At 46.0% G+C, this 17,124-nt stretch overlaps 2 pseudogenes; one reads left to right on the top strand and one right to left on the bottom strand.

The window, feature by feature from the left end:
- The first annotated feature begins 388 nt into the window (after positions 1 to 388).
- On the top strand, positions 389 to 548 carry LOC130044614 (uncharacterized; annotated as a pseudogene).
- Positions 549 to 5,933: 5,385 nt separating this feature from the next.
- LOC130043894 (zinc finger protein 211-like) lies at positions 5,934 to 6,982 on the bottom strand (annotated as a pseudogene).
- Between the last annotated feature and the right edge of the window lie 10,142 nt (positions 6,983 to 17,124).

Genomic DNA, 17,124 nt, shown 5'->3' with positions numbered 1-17,124 from the left:
GCCCACCTCTGCCTGAGCACAGCCCTTCTTACATTAGGGAACCTTGCCCCATCCTGGAGAGATGGCCCGCACATCACTGTTTAGGATATGTACTTGGCTTTTTTATTGGAGAACCCCATGTTCTCTCGAGCATGTAGCTCTATCTACCTCTCTCCTTTCCTTTTTATTCCCAAACAAACTTGTCCTATTTCATTATTTATCTCCTCCTGAAATTCTTTCCTATGAGGAAAGGTGTAAAGTAAAGGCCCTCCCGTTGATCATCGATTTGCTCGAGCGGGCCCAGTAACATCTCCATTGGAGACTTTGTTGTTACTGTGTCTGGCATATCGAATGAGGAAAGGTGATGAACCTAAAAAGTCTCAGTAAGATTTAGGACTAGCTTTTCTTTCCCCCTTCTGGGCCTTTTGGCTAAGGTCAAGTGTAGTATCTGTTCTTATCAGTTTAATATCCGATACGTCCTCTATACTATATGGGCTGGAGCCATAGCACAGCGCATAAGGGCATTTGCCTTGCACACGGAGGACCCAGGTTCGATTCCTCCACTCCTCTCAGAGAGCCCAGCAAGCTACCGAGAGAATCTCGCCTGCACAGCAAAGCCTGGCAAGCTCCCCGTGACGTATTCGATATGCCAAAAACCGTAACAAGTCTCACAGTTTGTTGTGAGACGTTACTGGTGCCTGCTCGAGCAAATCCATGAATAGTGGGAGGACAGTGCTACAATGCTTCCTTTCCTCCAATGAGAAATTCCTCACTCCCACCTGGGTTCAGGTTCCCAAAAAAATTGGATGGTGGGGACAGTTGCCATACTGTGCAAAATTGATGGAATCCAGGTGCCGTTTGACAACCAGCTGGTGGGCTGGTGAGACATGAGGTCTACATATTCCACTCATGTGCTCAACTTCCTGCAAACTGGGAGGGAGAGAGGGAAGCAGCACATTCCTTTCCAGGGCTGCAGCACTCTCTACCTACTTCACAAAAGCCACCAGGGACTCCTGATGGGAGTCACAGTCACAAAATCCATTTTCTTTAAATAAATCTGTTAAAATAGAAACTAAATGTTCAGTAAAGTTTTGTTTTGTTCTTTCGGGTAAATGCCTTACGCCGTTATCTCCAGTCCCTGGTGGTTCCCCACATTTTATACTCTTAAAATGACCAAAACCATGTTCCTGATATTCGCAGTAAAATTACTCATACTATCAATTTCTCAAAACTTTCTGTGTCAAAATTTTCTTTAGGCCAGTTTAAATGCTTTGCTTCACTAATGACTGGATGTTTATGACCAGAGAGATAATACAGAGGACAGGGCACTTGCCTTGCAACTGGCGACTAGGGTTCACTCCCCCAAATCGCATCTGGTTCCCAAGTCCCACCAGGAGTGAACCCTGAGCAAATGGGGTAAGTCCGAAGCACCGCCGTTGAGTGGCCCCCAAAACAAGACTAAATACGTGCATTCCTCCAAGTCCCAGTTAAAATTCTCTCCCCCACGGTCAGGTGCGGGAACAGCGGGAGCTAATAGGACCAAACGAGTCCACGAACAAGGAGCCTCCGGGTCGGAATGAACCATTTCGGGAGCGGTGGCTCTTCCGCTCCACCCGAAAGGAAACAGCCGTCTCCGTGTCCACGCACCGGGACGCAGGTCTCCCGTGGGTGGGAATCTCGGGGACCCACGGTCGGTGGGGCCCCGAACTCGCTCGCACCGAGGTTCCTTCCACACGCGGGAATCTATCTGAGCCCGGAGCGCGACACGCCGCCGCCACCCGCTCCGCGCCCTCCTCCCTCGCGGAGCCGGGAAGGCCAGGGCAGGGCCAGGGAGGGGTCGCCAGAGGCTTTGGTCACCGCCGCGGGCTGCTCCGGACTCCCGCAGCCCAGGCCTGCTCGAGGCTCAGCCGCGAACCGGACCTTGGCTTCAGGGGCCAGTGCGGACTTTACCTGCGCCGGGCCTCAGAGCGGCTGCCGCCATCCGATTCTGTGGGCAGAGTCGGGCAGAGCACGACTGGCGGTCGCGGCGGGGGAGGCGCTTCTTTCACCGGTCCGGGCGCGGACCATCTCGGGAGGCTTGGCCGAGCTTCCGGTTCGCTCTCTGTGGCGGGGGCTGCCCCTGTTCCACCGGCTTCCGGCCCGGAGAGCTAGGCCCCGACCCAGAGTCATGCAACTTGGTGACTGACGATCACACCCAGCCAAAATGACCGCCCGGCGGTGGACGCCGGAAGTCCCGCCCCAAGCTCGGAGGCGGACACGGAACTGTCCGTGTACCGAGCCCTCATTGGCTGTCTCGGGCGCGGAGCATGCTGGACTCTTTAGTCCCCGCGGACGGCCGCCCCACCCCCACCAACTGAACCTCCGCCGCTGAGCTCTCCGCCGACCCTCCTCCAGCTCCGAATCGGTGATCCCCGCCTAGAAGCCGCGGCCCGGGAGGCCCTTCTTCTAACCTCCGTGAGAGTCAGAGGTCAGGCCCGAGGCGGGTACGTGGGTATTTGCATATGTATCGTGACGCTCAGCCTGCCTTTCACACACAGTGTTACGTGCTTCCTAAGGGATAGCATGCAAATACCATTCCACAGAATCACTGAGGACATCTACTGTGTCCACTGGGAGCTGAAGGTAATAAACGATGCAGCGTGAATCCATTCACTATTTCAACCCGTTTCTGCATGCTAGGTGCAAACAAAAAGAGAGTTCCAGATAAAGGACCGGGACAGTGGCGCTAGTGGTGGAACCCCAGGTGCAACAGGAGGAAAAGAAAAATGAACCTCCACAATTACTGCAGAAAAAAATCTCACAGAGGGTAGTTGACCACTATGTCCAATTTATTGAGCAAACTTTTGATCCATTCGATAGCTAGTATATTCTGGGTCACTTTCTTTTAGTAATTTGACGTCGTTTCAAAACTAGAATAAAAGACTTAATCTTTTGTTTTTGCTTTTTGTGTTCGGGTCACACCCAACAATGCTCTGAGATTACCCCTGGCTCTGCATTCAGGAATCATTTCTGGTGATGCTCGGGGAACCACATGGGATGCGAGGGATTGAAGCCCGTGGGATGTGTGCAAGGCAAGATATATCTCTCCAGAATCAAGACTTGCTATTTTGATACAAGCCATAACGCCAGTGTTCAGTGGTGCATGACTGGCAAGTGCTCTGCACCCCAAAAATGTAGAGGATAACAAATCCATTATTTCAACTCACTAGGAAGTGGTTATCATTTCTCCTGTGATTATAAAGACTTTTATGCAAGAGGTATTAATACTATGTGAGAAAAAATTGTGAAATATAATTTACACAAAATTATGACTGATTCAAAGATTATCAGAAATGTATTGGAAGAAATAATTGCCTGTGGGTGATTAACCGTGAACTTTTACTCAGGTCCATGCTGCCACTATCCAAACAGCTCTACTGTCACTGATGAGATACAGCATGACAGAGGTTCAAGAACGCCCATTTGGGCATAGCCTGAAAACCAGCCCTTTAGGAGATGATTCCCACGGCAGGAGAATGAAAGGCAGGGGTTGAAACCAAAGAGCCAGAAGTGTTGTGAGGAAGTGTGTTCACATTCAGATTCAGGAATGGTAACAATACATACACATACAGAAACACACACATACACACACCTATGTATGTATACACATACACACCCATCATACCATTTGTACCTAATGACCACTTGATTTTATTAAGAGAAAACAATGAAGTTTGGTTGCTGGATTAGGTCACAAAGGCCATGCTATTGGTGATATTCTGAGTTTCAGTTAATGTCAGTGTAATGTCATGACATTTTGGCCTTCTACAAAGGCAAAAAGGAAATATCAAGAACATGGGCTGTTTTTGTTTCCTGGGGAGACTTGGGGGTTAGGGTCATGCTCAATGGTTGTTAGGGGACAAACCCAGCAATACTCAGGGGTTACTTTTAGCTCTGTACTTAGGGATCACTACTGGCAGTACTCAGGGGATCATATGGGATGCTAGGGATCGAACCCAGGTTGGCAGTGTGCAAGGCAAATGCCCTACTTGTTGTGCTATATCACTCCAGCCCTGGTGGTTACTTTCAGAGATGAGGGGCCTCCCAATCAATACTAAAGAGAACTCTAGGAAACATTCCCAGTGATGCTCAGCCCAGCTCTATGTATTGATGACTCAATTATCAGGCTTTAGGACCACTCCCAGAAATGTTTGGGGACCCCAGAGCTAAACTTCAAGGTGCTCAAATGATCAAATGCAGAGCTTAAAGCACTGTATGTCCCAGTTCTTTATTTCTCCAAACCTCCAGAGCTTACCTTTGTCCTTCGCAAACTTGTGCTAATTTTATGCTCATGAGAGAGAATCCTGTGATTCAAAACTGCACCAGGTTCAAATCATTTTCTGGAGGCTGGGGAGATAGCATAGGGTCAGAGCACATACTTTATACACGACCAGACCTTGTATCAATCCCTGACACCACATGGTCCCTGATGCCACAGGGTGTAGACCTCAGGGTCCCCAAACATGTCCCCAGTACCGAAGGGCCTCAGCAGTGATCTGGATCCTAGAATTGAAGCTTCTGGTTCACCAAGTTTTACCAGAAGCAGTCTCCAGGCTCCCTGACCTCTGTGAATAGTCATATAGTGGGTGAAGGAAGAGGAGCTAATGTTTCCTGGATGGAACTGGATCCTCAATTTTTTTTTTTTTGGAAGTTTTAGGATAACATTGGTTTGTCCTTTCTCCTCCACCCTTTCTCCCTTGCTGCAAGGAGTTTAGATTGATTGGGTTACACCCATCACAGTGCACCCAAGGCACTCCCATTCCTCTGTGTTTATCTTTAACTTCTCTGTGCTCTGCTTCCCTTATCTGTTAATCACCTATACCCCCAAATCAGACCCTGTGACTTATAAGGTCAAACCCTCCTAAGGACTTTGGATTTTGTATTTATAAGTGAAATATTGCTTTTCTCTTTCTCATATGTCCTTTGCATAGTTTACTTTAGGGCAATGTCCTTTTTGTATAGACACAGGAACACAGTTAACGCTATGCTTTTGTAACGTGGGGGTTAATTGACTGAATAATATTTACTCCTGGGGGTCTGTCATCTTTACTTCACTTAAGCCTCAGTTGCCTCTAGTTCCTAGCACCCCAAAAAGAGGGTCCTGACAAAGGGACTTGGATGGACATAGGGCAAGCTGTAAGCTATCCTGGCATCGAAACGGGACAAGCCAAGCTCCATAAAACTTAGAATAAGTTAAGAGCACGGTCGTGAACAAACTCTGTCATGACCCAAAAAGAAGCAACTGGACAAGGACCCTGCTGGGGTTAGGAAGAACTAATCTGGCCTAAGGATGTAGTCTGGGATCTATCGTGTGATGTTCCTAGGAGGGCCACCCTTTAAGCTTAATATATCTCTTACTGCCTTCTTACAAAATGACTAGAAAGATTATTAAGAAGTTACTGTGTTTGGCATATTGAATACGTCATGGGTAGCTTGCCAGGTTTTGTTGTGCAGGCGAGATACTCTCAGTAGCTTGCCGGGCTCTCCAAGAGGGGCGGAGGAATCGAACTCTGGTCGGCCAGGTCGGCCACATTCAAGGAAAATGCCTTACCCGCTGTACTATGGCTCCAGCCCAATAATTCACAATAAAAATAAAAAGTATATGGTAGGACTGGAGTGATAGTACAACCAGTAGGGCACTTGCCTTGCACATGGCTGACCCAGGTTCAATCCCCTGGATGCTATATAATTCTCTGAGGCCTGCCAGGAATAAGCCCTGAGCACCATAGGATGTGGCCAAAAAAAAAAAAACAAAAAGAAAAGAAGAGCTTCTTAAACATTCTTACATACCTGGAACTTCAGGATATTCTCCACGTTGTGGAAAATTTTGGTGTGTAAGCTTAACTTCATTTAGGTAATTAAATTAAATCAAACTTTCTCTCCTCCAGTACTAGAAGAAGTGTCAGATCCCCCATTCAAGGCCTTTTGCAAACATGAAGTCTCTGGTGTTGACTGCAGGGAAAGGATTTCCCACATTCAGTGCACTCCAAAGGTCTTTTCCTGGTGTGAACTCCCTGGTGCTGAATAAGGCTGGAGTTCTGTCTAACGGATTTTACACACTCCCCACACTTATAAGACCTTTCTCCAGCGTGAACTCTCAAGTGTTCAATGAGATTAAAGTTGCAGTTAGAGGACTTTCCACACTCACTGCACTCAGTAGGCCTTTCACCAGTATGAACTCTCCAGTGGTTCTTGAGGTTGGAGCTATGGCTAAAGGATTTGCAACATTCCTTACACTCATAAGGTCTTTCTTCTATGTGGATTTTCCTATGAGAACTGAAGCTAGAGCTCTGCTTAAATGATTTACCACATTGACTGTATTCATAAGGCCTTTCTCTAGTATGAAGTTTTCTGTAGTGAATAAGACTGGAGCTTTAACTAAAGGCTTTTCCACATTTCCACCCTTATGAGGCCTTTCTCCTGTGTGAACTCTGGTGGTAAATGAGGCTGAAGTTTTGCTAAAAGACTTCCCACATTCCCTACACTCATAAGGTCTTTCTTCAGTGTGAACTCTCTGATGCTGATGGAGGTCGAGCCTTTGACTGAAAGCCTTCCCACGCTCACTACATTCATAAGGTCTTTCACCAGTGTGCATTTATAAGTCCTCTCTCCAGTGTGAACTCTTTGATGCATAATGAAGCTGGAGTAATAGGTAAAGAATTTCCTGCATTCACTGCACTCATAAGGGCCTTTCTCCAGTGTGGACTTTCTGGTGCTGAATGAAGTTACATCTTTTGGTGTAGGTTTTTCCACATTTGCTACACTTATAAAACCCTTTTCTAGTGAGAACTCTCTTGTCCTGAATAAGTATGTCTATGCAGTTGAAGGGTTTTTCACACTCTTTCTAGTTGGGGTAATTTTTTCCACTATAAAAGATATTCCCACGCTCACTATCCTTTGGCTTCTCCCTTGTGTGAGTGACTTGTTGATGGAAAAATCTCATGCTAGCCAAGAATTTTTCTCCAATCTCTTCAGAGGGAAAGGGCTTTCCTAATATGTGGCCTCTGCAGATCTTAATGAATAAGTCTCGAACCACAAAACCTGGGATGGGTATCTCTTTAATAGGTTGCCTGTGGGACTGCTGACAATGGCAGGCAAACAGAAGAGCTTTTCACAAGTGTAAGGTTTCTGTCCACCTCCTGGAGGTGCTTGGAAACCATATGGGTACCATAAGGAATGCCAGGGATAGAACCAGTATTGGCCTCAAGCAAGGCAAGCACCCTACCCACTCCAGCCCCATCGATTTAGGCAGTTAGACAGGGAAGGGCCCTTCAGGCAATGGAATTCCTAGGATGTAATAAAAGCAATAACTCAGTGCTGCAAAGAGCCATCTTGTGAGCTCAGGCCTGAGAAGCCTTTCACCTGGTACCAGTAACAGATCCAGAGAATGTTTGACCACCCTCCCAGAGAAGCTCCAGCAGAAAAGAAAGGCCAGGAAAGGCATTTCAAAGACCACTCCCAACTCTACCCCTAGGCAACTGCCCTAGCAATGGACTTTTACCTAGGTACAAGCCCCATGGGACTGGAGCAGTAGCACAGCCGGTAGGGCGTTTGCCTTGCATGCAGCCCACCCGGGTTCAATTCCCATCCCTCTCCGAGAGCCCGGTAAGCTACCGAGAGTATCCCGTCCTCACAGCAGAGCCTGGCAAGCTCCCCGTGGCATATTCAATAAGCCAAAAACAGTAACAAGTCTCATAATGGAGACGTTACTGGTGCTCGCTTGAGCAAATTGATGAACAACAGGAACAAGTGCTACAAGCCCCACAAGGCAGTCACACCCACAAACTGTCCCCCTTCCCCCTGCTCCCATGCCATGTCATCGCATCAACGGCCAAGATCCAGAGACTAAAACAAAGCTCCCGGAAGAGAGCAAAGATGCAGAATCTCCTGCAACCACATCAGGCTGTCTTCACCTGGGTCCCTCGGAGGGGGCGGGTTGAGTTTCCCTCCCTGCCCCAAGTACAGGCCCAGCAGCTGAAAACCTCCGGAACCCAGCCATAGCCATGCTCAAGGCCACTCTCCACACACTCTGACGAGCCTCACGCAGAGGAACCCAGGTATGCGGGACCCAGGGCTGAGATCTCCAAGCCTGCTGGGATTGGGACTGGGCTTCCTCCACCCAGATCACCCAGATCTCCCATTTTACAGCACAAACTGCCCCCCCCAACGGCCAAGATCCAGAGACTATAAATCAAAGCTCCCTCTTATAGTCTAGCTCACTGATGTACCTAAAGGAGCACATATGTTTGGTTTTAACATGCTTGCTTGTATTCTCTTATATACATTCTCGTCCCTCTCAGAGAGCCCGGCAAGCTACTGAGAGAATCCCGCCCGCACAGCAGAGCCTGGCAAGCTCCCCATGGCATATTCGATATGCCAAAACAGTAACAATAATGGGTTCAAAAAAAATAATAATGGGTCTCATTCCCCTGACCCTGAAAGAGCCTCCAGTACGACACCATTGGGAAGGACAAGTAAGAAGAGGCTGCTAAAATCTCAGGGCTGGGACAAATGGAGACATTACTGGCACCCGCTTGAGTAAATCGATGAACAACAGGATGACAGTGATACAGTGATACAAGCTCCACATGGGGGCAGGTTGGGGAAACCCTATAAAAGGCACCTTGAACAAAGGAAATGTGTACATATGCTGCCCTAGCCCATGTGCTGCTTGTGCCCACGTGCCGAGCACGTGGTGCATGTCTCTCCCCTCTTGAGATGTGTACTTTCATGCTAACATATCTTGGATGTGTGTAGGGGCTCTCTCCACCTTTGGAGAAGCCCACATTCTCTCTTGAGTGAATTACTCTCAATTTCTCTCCCTCATTCCCTTTCTAAAAAGTCTCCAAATAAAATGTTTTTATTTCACTGTTACTGGGCCCGCTTGAGCAAATCGATGAACAATGGGAGGACAGTGCTACAGTGCTACTTTACTGTTTGTCTACTCCTGAAATTCCTTTCTTCGAGGCAAAACAAGAACTCCCAAACCTTGGGTGAGGCCTAGAACTGACTATCCTTCCCTGCAAACAGCAAATCCTTGTTCCAACCTGAGTCCATGGCTACCCAAGAAATTGGGTGGTGGGGATCAACTCCTGTGCCTAGAAGACCAAAGAGATGTCAGGTGTGGCTTGACAGTAGGGGTGTCCTGTTGGGGAACAGTTTTCCCCAATGTGCCCATAAACGTTGCGCACCAGGTCCAGGCAGACGTGGAGCGAAGGATGATGGGTGCACGGAGAAACCACTCTGGGAGACAGCTGATGGCCGCTCACTTTACTGCCAACTACACACATATTATAGAGGGCCTCGGCTAAAGAGGAAAGTCCAATCACATAAAGTTTAGTATTACTGACCTATCACCTTTTCAACTCTGCTTTGCCCCAACCCAATCACAGATAAGGCTAGATGCTGCAATTAGGAATACAGTTAGGTGATAATTCTTGAGGGATGGGACTCAACACCAGACACCTGGTGCCTGTCAAATGCGCCCAGACACTCTCTACTGGGTCACTATGCAGGGACAGGTCTTATCTGCTTTGGCACCTGTTGCCATGCTCCACAAAGCCCGGACCACCACCAAGTGTGGCACCAAAACCAAGATGTCTAAATTAGAGTCTTCCATAAAGTGTGTGTACTCTACAAACCATGTGTTTGCCATTAAGGTGTCATTTCTTGTGATTGGGTTGTCTCAGTTTCATTCTTTGTAATAGTTCTCTGCATGATTACTGAAAAGCACAGTGCAAGACAGAGAGTGTATGTCAGTGTTCTGAAATCACTGTCCCGCGGTGAGCTGGGGGTCCCCTGGTGGTTTGGTGCTGATCACTGTCTCCCTGCCTGGCGGATGAATGAAGGAACGGGGATCACAGGCTGTTTGGTAATCAGTGGCCATTTATTCAAGTCTCATGGCATTAGATGTAGAGAAATCATGAGGGTTGGGGGGTAACAATTACACATGGGTGTGGCTGAACATCATAAACAACACTGTAAATCCCTTCCTTCAGGGGGAAGTTCTAGGAGATTTACCCAAGTCATACTCTCATCTAGGGACCCCAGCACTCTAGATTCCTACTAAGAGATCCGCCCAAGGGGGCTGGAGCAATAGCACAGCGGGTAGGGTATCTGCCTTGCACACGGCCGACCCGGGTTTGATTCCCAGCATCCCATATGGTCCCCTGAGCATGGCCAGGAGTTATTCCTGAATGCAGAGCCGGAGTAACCCCTGTGCATCGCCGGGTGTGACCCAAAAAGCAAAAAAAAAAAAAAAAAGATCCACCCAAGGGCAGAATTCCATCTAAGGGCATATTGCTTTCTCCTTTTCTTTGCTAGTAATCATTTAAATAATTAAAATAATCATTTAAATAATAAACATTTAAATAATCATCTTAAATTGACTTTTTTTTTGGGTCACACTCGGCGATGCACAGGGGTTACTCCTGGCTTTGCACTCAGGAATCAATCACTCCTTGCACTGCTCGGGGGACCATATGGGATGCTGGGAATCGAACCCGGGTAGGCCATGTGCAAGGCAAATGTCCTATCCTTTGTGATATTGCTCCAGACTCTTAAATTGACTTCTTAATAATTCTAGTCATTTTGTGTGAAGACAATTCTAGTCATTTTGTGTGAAGCACAAGGGGCTGGAATGATAGCACAGTGGTAGGGCGTTTGCCTTGCACGCAGCCAACATGGCCGACCCGAGTTCGATTCCTCTGCCCCTCTCGGAGAGCCCGGCAAGCTACCGAGGGTATCTCGCCCACACGGCAGAGCCTGGCAAGCTCCCCGTGACGTATTCGATATGCCAAACACAGTAACAACAAAGTCTCCAATGGAGACGTTACTGGGCCCGCTCGAGCAAATCGATGATCAACGGGAGGGCCTTGTGTGAAGACAGTAAGAGTCATATTTGTTTGGTTTTTGTTTTTTTGCTTTTTGGGTTACATCTGGCGATGCTCAGGGCTTACTCCTGGCAGTGCTAAGGGGACCAGGCATCAAACCCAGGTCAGCTGTATGCAAGGCAAACACCTACCCACTGTACTATCGCTCCAGCCCTTAAGATATATATTAAGCTTAAAGGATGGCTCTCCTGATGACATCTTGCTGTATATCCCAGACCACAGACCTCAGGCCATGCAAGTCTTTCCTAACCCCAGCAGGTTCCTTATTCAGTAACTTCTTTTTGAATTTATGCCAGTTTGTTCCATAACCATGCTCTTAAATTATTATACTTCTTAAGGCCTGTCCCTTTTTGATGCCAGGGTAGTTTACGGCTTGCTCTGGATCTGTCCTTATCCCTTGCCAGAATCCCCTTTTGGAGGGTTAGGAACTAAGAGCTCCTGAGGCTTAAGTCAAGTAAATATGCCAGATGCCCAGGAGTCAAAATTATTTGGAGTCAATTAACTCCCATGTTACAAAAGCACAGTATTAACTGTCTTTCTCTGCCTATACAAAAAGGACATTGCACTAAAATAAACTATGCAAAGACATAGGGAAAGAGAAATGCAGTATTTCACTTACATATACAAAATCCAGAACCCTCAGAAGAATTTGTCTTTACAAGTTACAGGTCTGATTTGGGGATATATGTGATTAACAGATAGGGGAAGAAGAGCACAAAGGAGAGGTTAAAGATAAACACAGAGGACTGGGAATGTCCTGATGGAATTGTGTGTGCCTCAGGAGCACTGTGGTGGGTGTAACTCAATAAACCTAAACTCCCTGGGAGGAGAAAGGACAAACCAATGTCACTTCTTAAAATGCTTAGAACTATAATTCAACAGGTGTATCTCACTACTGAGTGCATGCTTCATACGCAACACCACATCCAAGTCAAAACTAGCAGTCGTGCTTTGCCAGTCATGGTCCTCCCGTTGTTCATCGATTTGCTCAAGTGGGCCCAGTAACATCTCCATTGGAGACTTTGTTGTTACTGTGTTAGGCATATTGAATACGTCCCGGGGAGCTTGCCGGGTTCTGCTGTGTGGGCGAGATACTCTCGGCAGCTTGCTGGGCTCTCCGAGACGGGCGGAGAAATCGAACTCGGGTCGGCCATATTGCCTGCGTGCAAGGCAAATGCCCTACCGCTATGCTATCGCTCCAGCTCCACTTTGCCAGTAATACATCCATTTTATTTTTCTCCTCTATTACTTGCCTTCTATTGTTACTGTTTTGCTTTAACATGTGACATCATTTTTTTCATTATTTAGAGATTAGTTTCTAGAATCATAATCATGTATATAAGACCTTACATATTTAATATAGTACATTATCATTTTTATTTCTGTAGACTTTGTGTATGATGCAGGGAATTGATGCCAGGGCTTCACATCTGCCGAAAGAGTTCTATCTCTGAGCTACACCATCAGAATTACAGGGACAGAATCGTTTTGCATAAATTCACACAACTCCAGAGAGTTCACACTGGAGAAAGAACATGTGAATTCAGTGAACTTATGAATTGAGTGGGAAATGCTATGCATGCAATGTGAATCTTAGCATCAGTGAGTTTACACTAAGAAATGTCATGGGAGGGCCAGAGAGTGAGTATAGAACTTAGGTAAGGTGCTTGCCTTGCACATGGCTGACCCAGGCTTCATACCTGAATCAGCATATGGTTCCCTGAGCAGCACCAGGAGTGATCCCTCAGCAAGTAGTTCCTGAGCACAGTTGGAAGTGGTCCACAAAAGTATTGTAGCAACATGGGACCTGTGGAAGGCCCAATAATAGTCTGCTAAACACCAGGCATTTCACAGTTGACAGTTTTTAAGTGATAGTACAGTGGATTGGGCGTTTGCCTTGCATGCGGCCCACCCACGTTCGATTTCCCAGTCCCTCTCAGAGAACCCGGCAAGCTACCAAGACTATCCCGCCCTCACAGCAGAGCCTGGCAAGCTCCCCGTGGCGTATTCAATATGCCAAAAACAGTAGCAACCAGTCTCACAATGTAGACATTACTGGTGTCCACTCAAGCAAATCAGTGTACAATGGGAAGACAGCGACAGTGACAGTGACCGGAGTAATGTTAGACTTCCACTCCAGCTTCCTGAAGAAGAGAATGCACACTGGGTAAAGGCTTCACTTGTGCATACAATATGTGAAATACTTTATATGGAAGTTAAACCTTGCTTATCACACTGAGCTCAACCTCAGAAAGGCCTTCAAGGCCTGGGGATATAGGTCAGCAGAGCAGTTGTCTTGTGTGTGTGAGGTCCTGTATTTGAACCACAGAACCACACACCAAAAAAAGCCCTTGGATATACAAGAAATATGCTATGTCCTTGGGAGGACTGAATTTATTCAGACTGTCTGAATTTATTCTATTTCATCTGAGGGAATCAGAAGCACCTGAACCTTTTGATTTCCTCATTCACTCTCCTTGCTGGAAAGGATCATAACTTCACTGTGGACCAGCCAGAGTCTTGTATCCAAGTTCTGTTGGGGGGCAAATTGGACTTTTTCAGAAACATATGTAACTGCTTGTAAAACCACTCACTGTGTAGCGATTTGGTGAATTGGAGATGAGAGGAATTTACCAGACATCTGCAGGACACATGTATGATCCCAGACTATCTCTTCTCTAACCATAAAAGACACTGGAGGCCTATTAGCAAAATCTAAGTAATTCCTACAGATAAGATAATAACTGTAGGGGAGCAATTGAATCTTTATTCCTTTACCCACATCTGATGCGCTTCCAGGAGCTGCAACATTTACTCTTGATTACAATGCTAAAAGCTTGTTTGTTTTTGAACCACATTTGGCAGTGCTCAGGACTTATTCCTGGCTCTGTGCTCAGGGATCATTCCAGGTGAGCTTGGGATCCTATAAGGTGGTAGGGCTTGAACAGGGGTCCCTGTTGCACTGTCTCTCCAGCCACTCACATGCTTGTTTTGAAGGCTCGCACAGTGGTGCTAGCAATGGGAACAATGTACCTGGGATTGAACCCAGACCTTTGACATGTAAAATATGCACACCAGCCCCCTTAGCCTGATTTCCTGGATTTATATGAAAGTCAAAATGTATCAGATTGTACACTTATATATGAAGTTTAATACAGATGATTTAAAAATTATTAAAGTTTGAAATATTCCACATTAAAAGTCAAGATTTCCTACTCTAGAAAATAAATTTTGGAGCCAGTTCACCTTTAAGAGGTCTGCAAGAGTGGCTGGAGTCAGAAACTGGAAGAGACCTGAGTGCCCAAGAACAGATGACTGGTTAAAGAAACTTTGGTACATCTACACAATGGAGTACTATGTAGCTCTTAGAAAAGATGAAGTCATGAACTTTACATACAAGTGGTACAATATGGAAAGTATCATGCTAAGCGAAATGAGTCAGAAAGAGAGGGATAGACATAGAAAGATTGCATTCATCTGGGGGATATAAAGTAACAAAATATGAGATTAATACCCAAGAATAGCTGAGAGCAACACCAGGAGAATTACTACATAACTTAGAGGCCAGCCGGGTATTCTAGGGGAAAGGACAATTCAGATAGAAAGGGGAACACCAAGTGGAGGGTGTTTGGAGGATCCTCCCAGGAGGGGAGATGCAGGTTGAAAGTACACTGGACTGAACATGTTCGCCACTCAATGCCTCTTTTGCTGATCACAATACCCAAAAGGAGAGAGAGAACAAAAGGGAATGCCCTGCCACAGTGGCAGGGGGGGATGGGGGGATGGGGGGATGGGAGGGAGGGATATTATCCTGGTGGTGGAAAATGGGCACTGGTGGAGGGATGGGTATTTGATCGTGGTATGACCGAGATCCAAGCACAAAAATTTGTAAATCTACAACTGTACCTCATGGTGTTTCACTAATAATAATAATTAAAAAAAAAAGAGTGGCTGGAGCGATAGCACAGCGGGTAGGGCGTTTGCCTCGCAAGCGGCTGACCCAGGTTCAATTCCCAGCATCCCATATGGTCCCCTGAGCACCGCCAGGGATAATTCCTGAGTTCAGAGCCAGGACTAACCCCTGTGCATCGCCAGGTGTGACCCAAAAAGAAAAAAAAAAAGAGGTCTGCAAGAAATTGTCCTAGGCAACAGTGATGCAATGTGATCGTTTAACAATGGTGGGAGTGTGCTTGCTTATGCTCAAGATAGGCAGTCTTCATCCTGATGCTCAGTGGCAGAAGAGAGGGTTGCCAGTTATCAGTGGAATTTAATGGGGGAAAAAGGCACAATTCTGGAGTTGTTACCATGTGTTCTGAGGGTTTGAATAAAAATGATTATGGAAGCATTTTTTGGTTGATGAAACCTATTTATTCCTGCTAAAAAGTTATGCTATATAAAATACCCATGCAACGTATTTAGTATTTGACCAAAATAAAATGAAAAAAGAAAAGCAAAGAAAGAAGGAAAAATAGATATTCCCTTCTGTCCTCTGTGTATATGTGTGTGTATGTGTGTATGTGTATGTGTGTGTGTGTGTGTATGTGTGTGTGTGTGTGGTGGGGGAAGCATCTTGCCCTTTTGACAGCACAAGTAGAAGAGCAATGAAGCTGTTTACATTCCACGGCAATACTGGCTAGATCAGGTGTCAATGAATGAGTAAATTATCCTTCTACCTTATTTTCTTGAAAAGTTACAAAACTTCACAAAACTTTATCTTAGTTTTTTTTTTTAATTACAGTGCCTTCAGTTACACACACACAAAAAAGTGTTTCAGGGAATTTCTGGGGGTTTTAGGTCACACCCAGTGGTGCTCAAGGCTTACTCCTGTCTGTGCTCAGTAATTACTCCTGGTGGGCTCAGAGAACCATATGTGGTGCTGGGAATCGAACTCGGGTTGGCCACATACAAGGTATGCTCGCTACCTGCTTTACTATCACTCCAGTCTGGTACTGTGAATTCTGAACCTGCCCACTGTTCACAGCAACAATAACTGTACACTGAGAACACTCTTCAAATAGGCATATTTGTACCCAGTTGTTGGGAATCTCCTCCACTCTACCTACCTAATCCAATATTTCTGTAACAATCATCTATAGCCTAGAACATCTTCTCAGGACATCTTCTCAGGACATCTTTTATGACATCTTACTATCTCATTCCTACTTTGGACAAACTTGCAGGCTATCGAATGTAGCCTGCCCACAGGGCAGAGTCTGGCAAACTCCCCCGTGGCATAACAAATATGCCAAATACCAGTAACAATGATGGGTCTCATTCTCCTAAAGAGCCTTGAATATAATCTCAGGGTTAGGATGAAAGAGACGTTACTGGGGCCTGCTCGAGGCAATCGACGAATAACAGGATGATGAAATGAAAATAAATGAAATGATCTATAGCCTAGAACCCTAAAACCAATGATGTTACCTACAGAATTCAGCATACAGGAACCCATGACTACAATTTAGGACATGAGAACATTTTCCTCCCGGTACTAAACCTAATGCTGTATCCTGTGAATAAGAGAAAGAAAATGTATTTGATTGCAAAGCAATGGATAGAGACAGATATGGTCACAACTACCCTTTCCTGAAGTTAAACCATTAATCTAATCATGGCATCCATCTAAGCTACAATTTAGAACCACAAAGACCTGCAGCCTTCCCTTGAAGTAGCAGTCTGTTAAGCCATTAAACTGTCACCTCAAAAGCACACAGTTTGCAAACAAAACTCTTCACCCTATCATGCTAGCAAATCCAACTCATCTTAAATCACCCATACAACGAGAAGAACTCTAGAATTAACCTCAGTTGAAATACGATTTTTATTATCATATAAACTAGAGAATGGCTGACTTCCCAACCTGGTGACTTGGAGGTTGGAAAATTCTATCAGAGTATGATAAGAACCTGAATAAATGTAGTTCATTCTTTTAATTTACCAACACAGACCTCGATGACAAAACCAGTTAAGGGTCATAACCACTTTGTTGTTATTGTTTGGCCACACCTGGTGATGCTCAGGGGTTATGCCTGGCTCTGCACTCAGGAATCTCTCCTAGAAATGTTTAGGGAACCCAGTGGGATCCTTAGGAGAAAAACCAGGTTGGCCACAATCAAGGCAAATGCCCTACCCAGTGTATATCTCTCTGGCCCTCGTAACAAAAATTTAGTGAGGGGAAGAAAACAGTCATAAGAATGACAAAGTGCTCTGATAA

Source organism: Sorex fumeus, unplaced genomic scaffold, assembly GCF_029834395.1.
Source record: "Sorex fumeus unplaced genomic scaffold, SorFum_2.1 ptg000122l, whole genome shotgun sequence".
Classification (NCBI taxonomy): Eukaryota; Metazoa; Chordata; class Mammalia; order Eulipotyphla; family Soricidae; genus Sorex; species Sorex fumeus.
The sequence above is the reverse complement of the archived record's forward strand: the minus strand, read 5'-3'. Positions and strand labels throughout refer to the sequence as shown.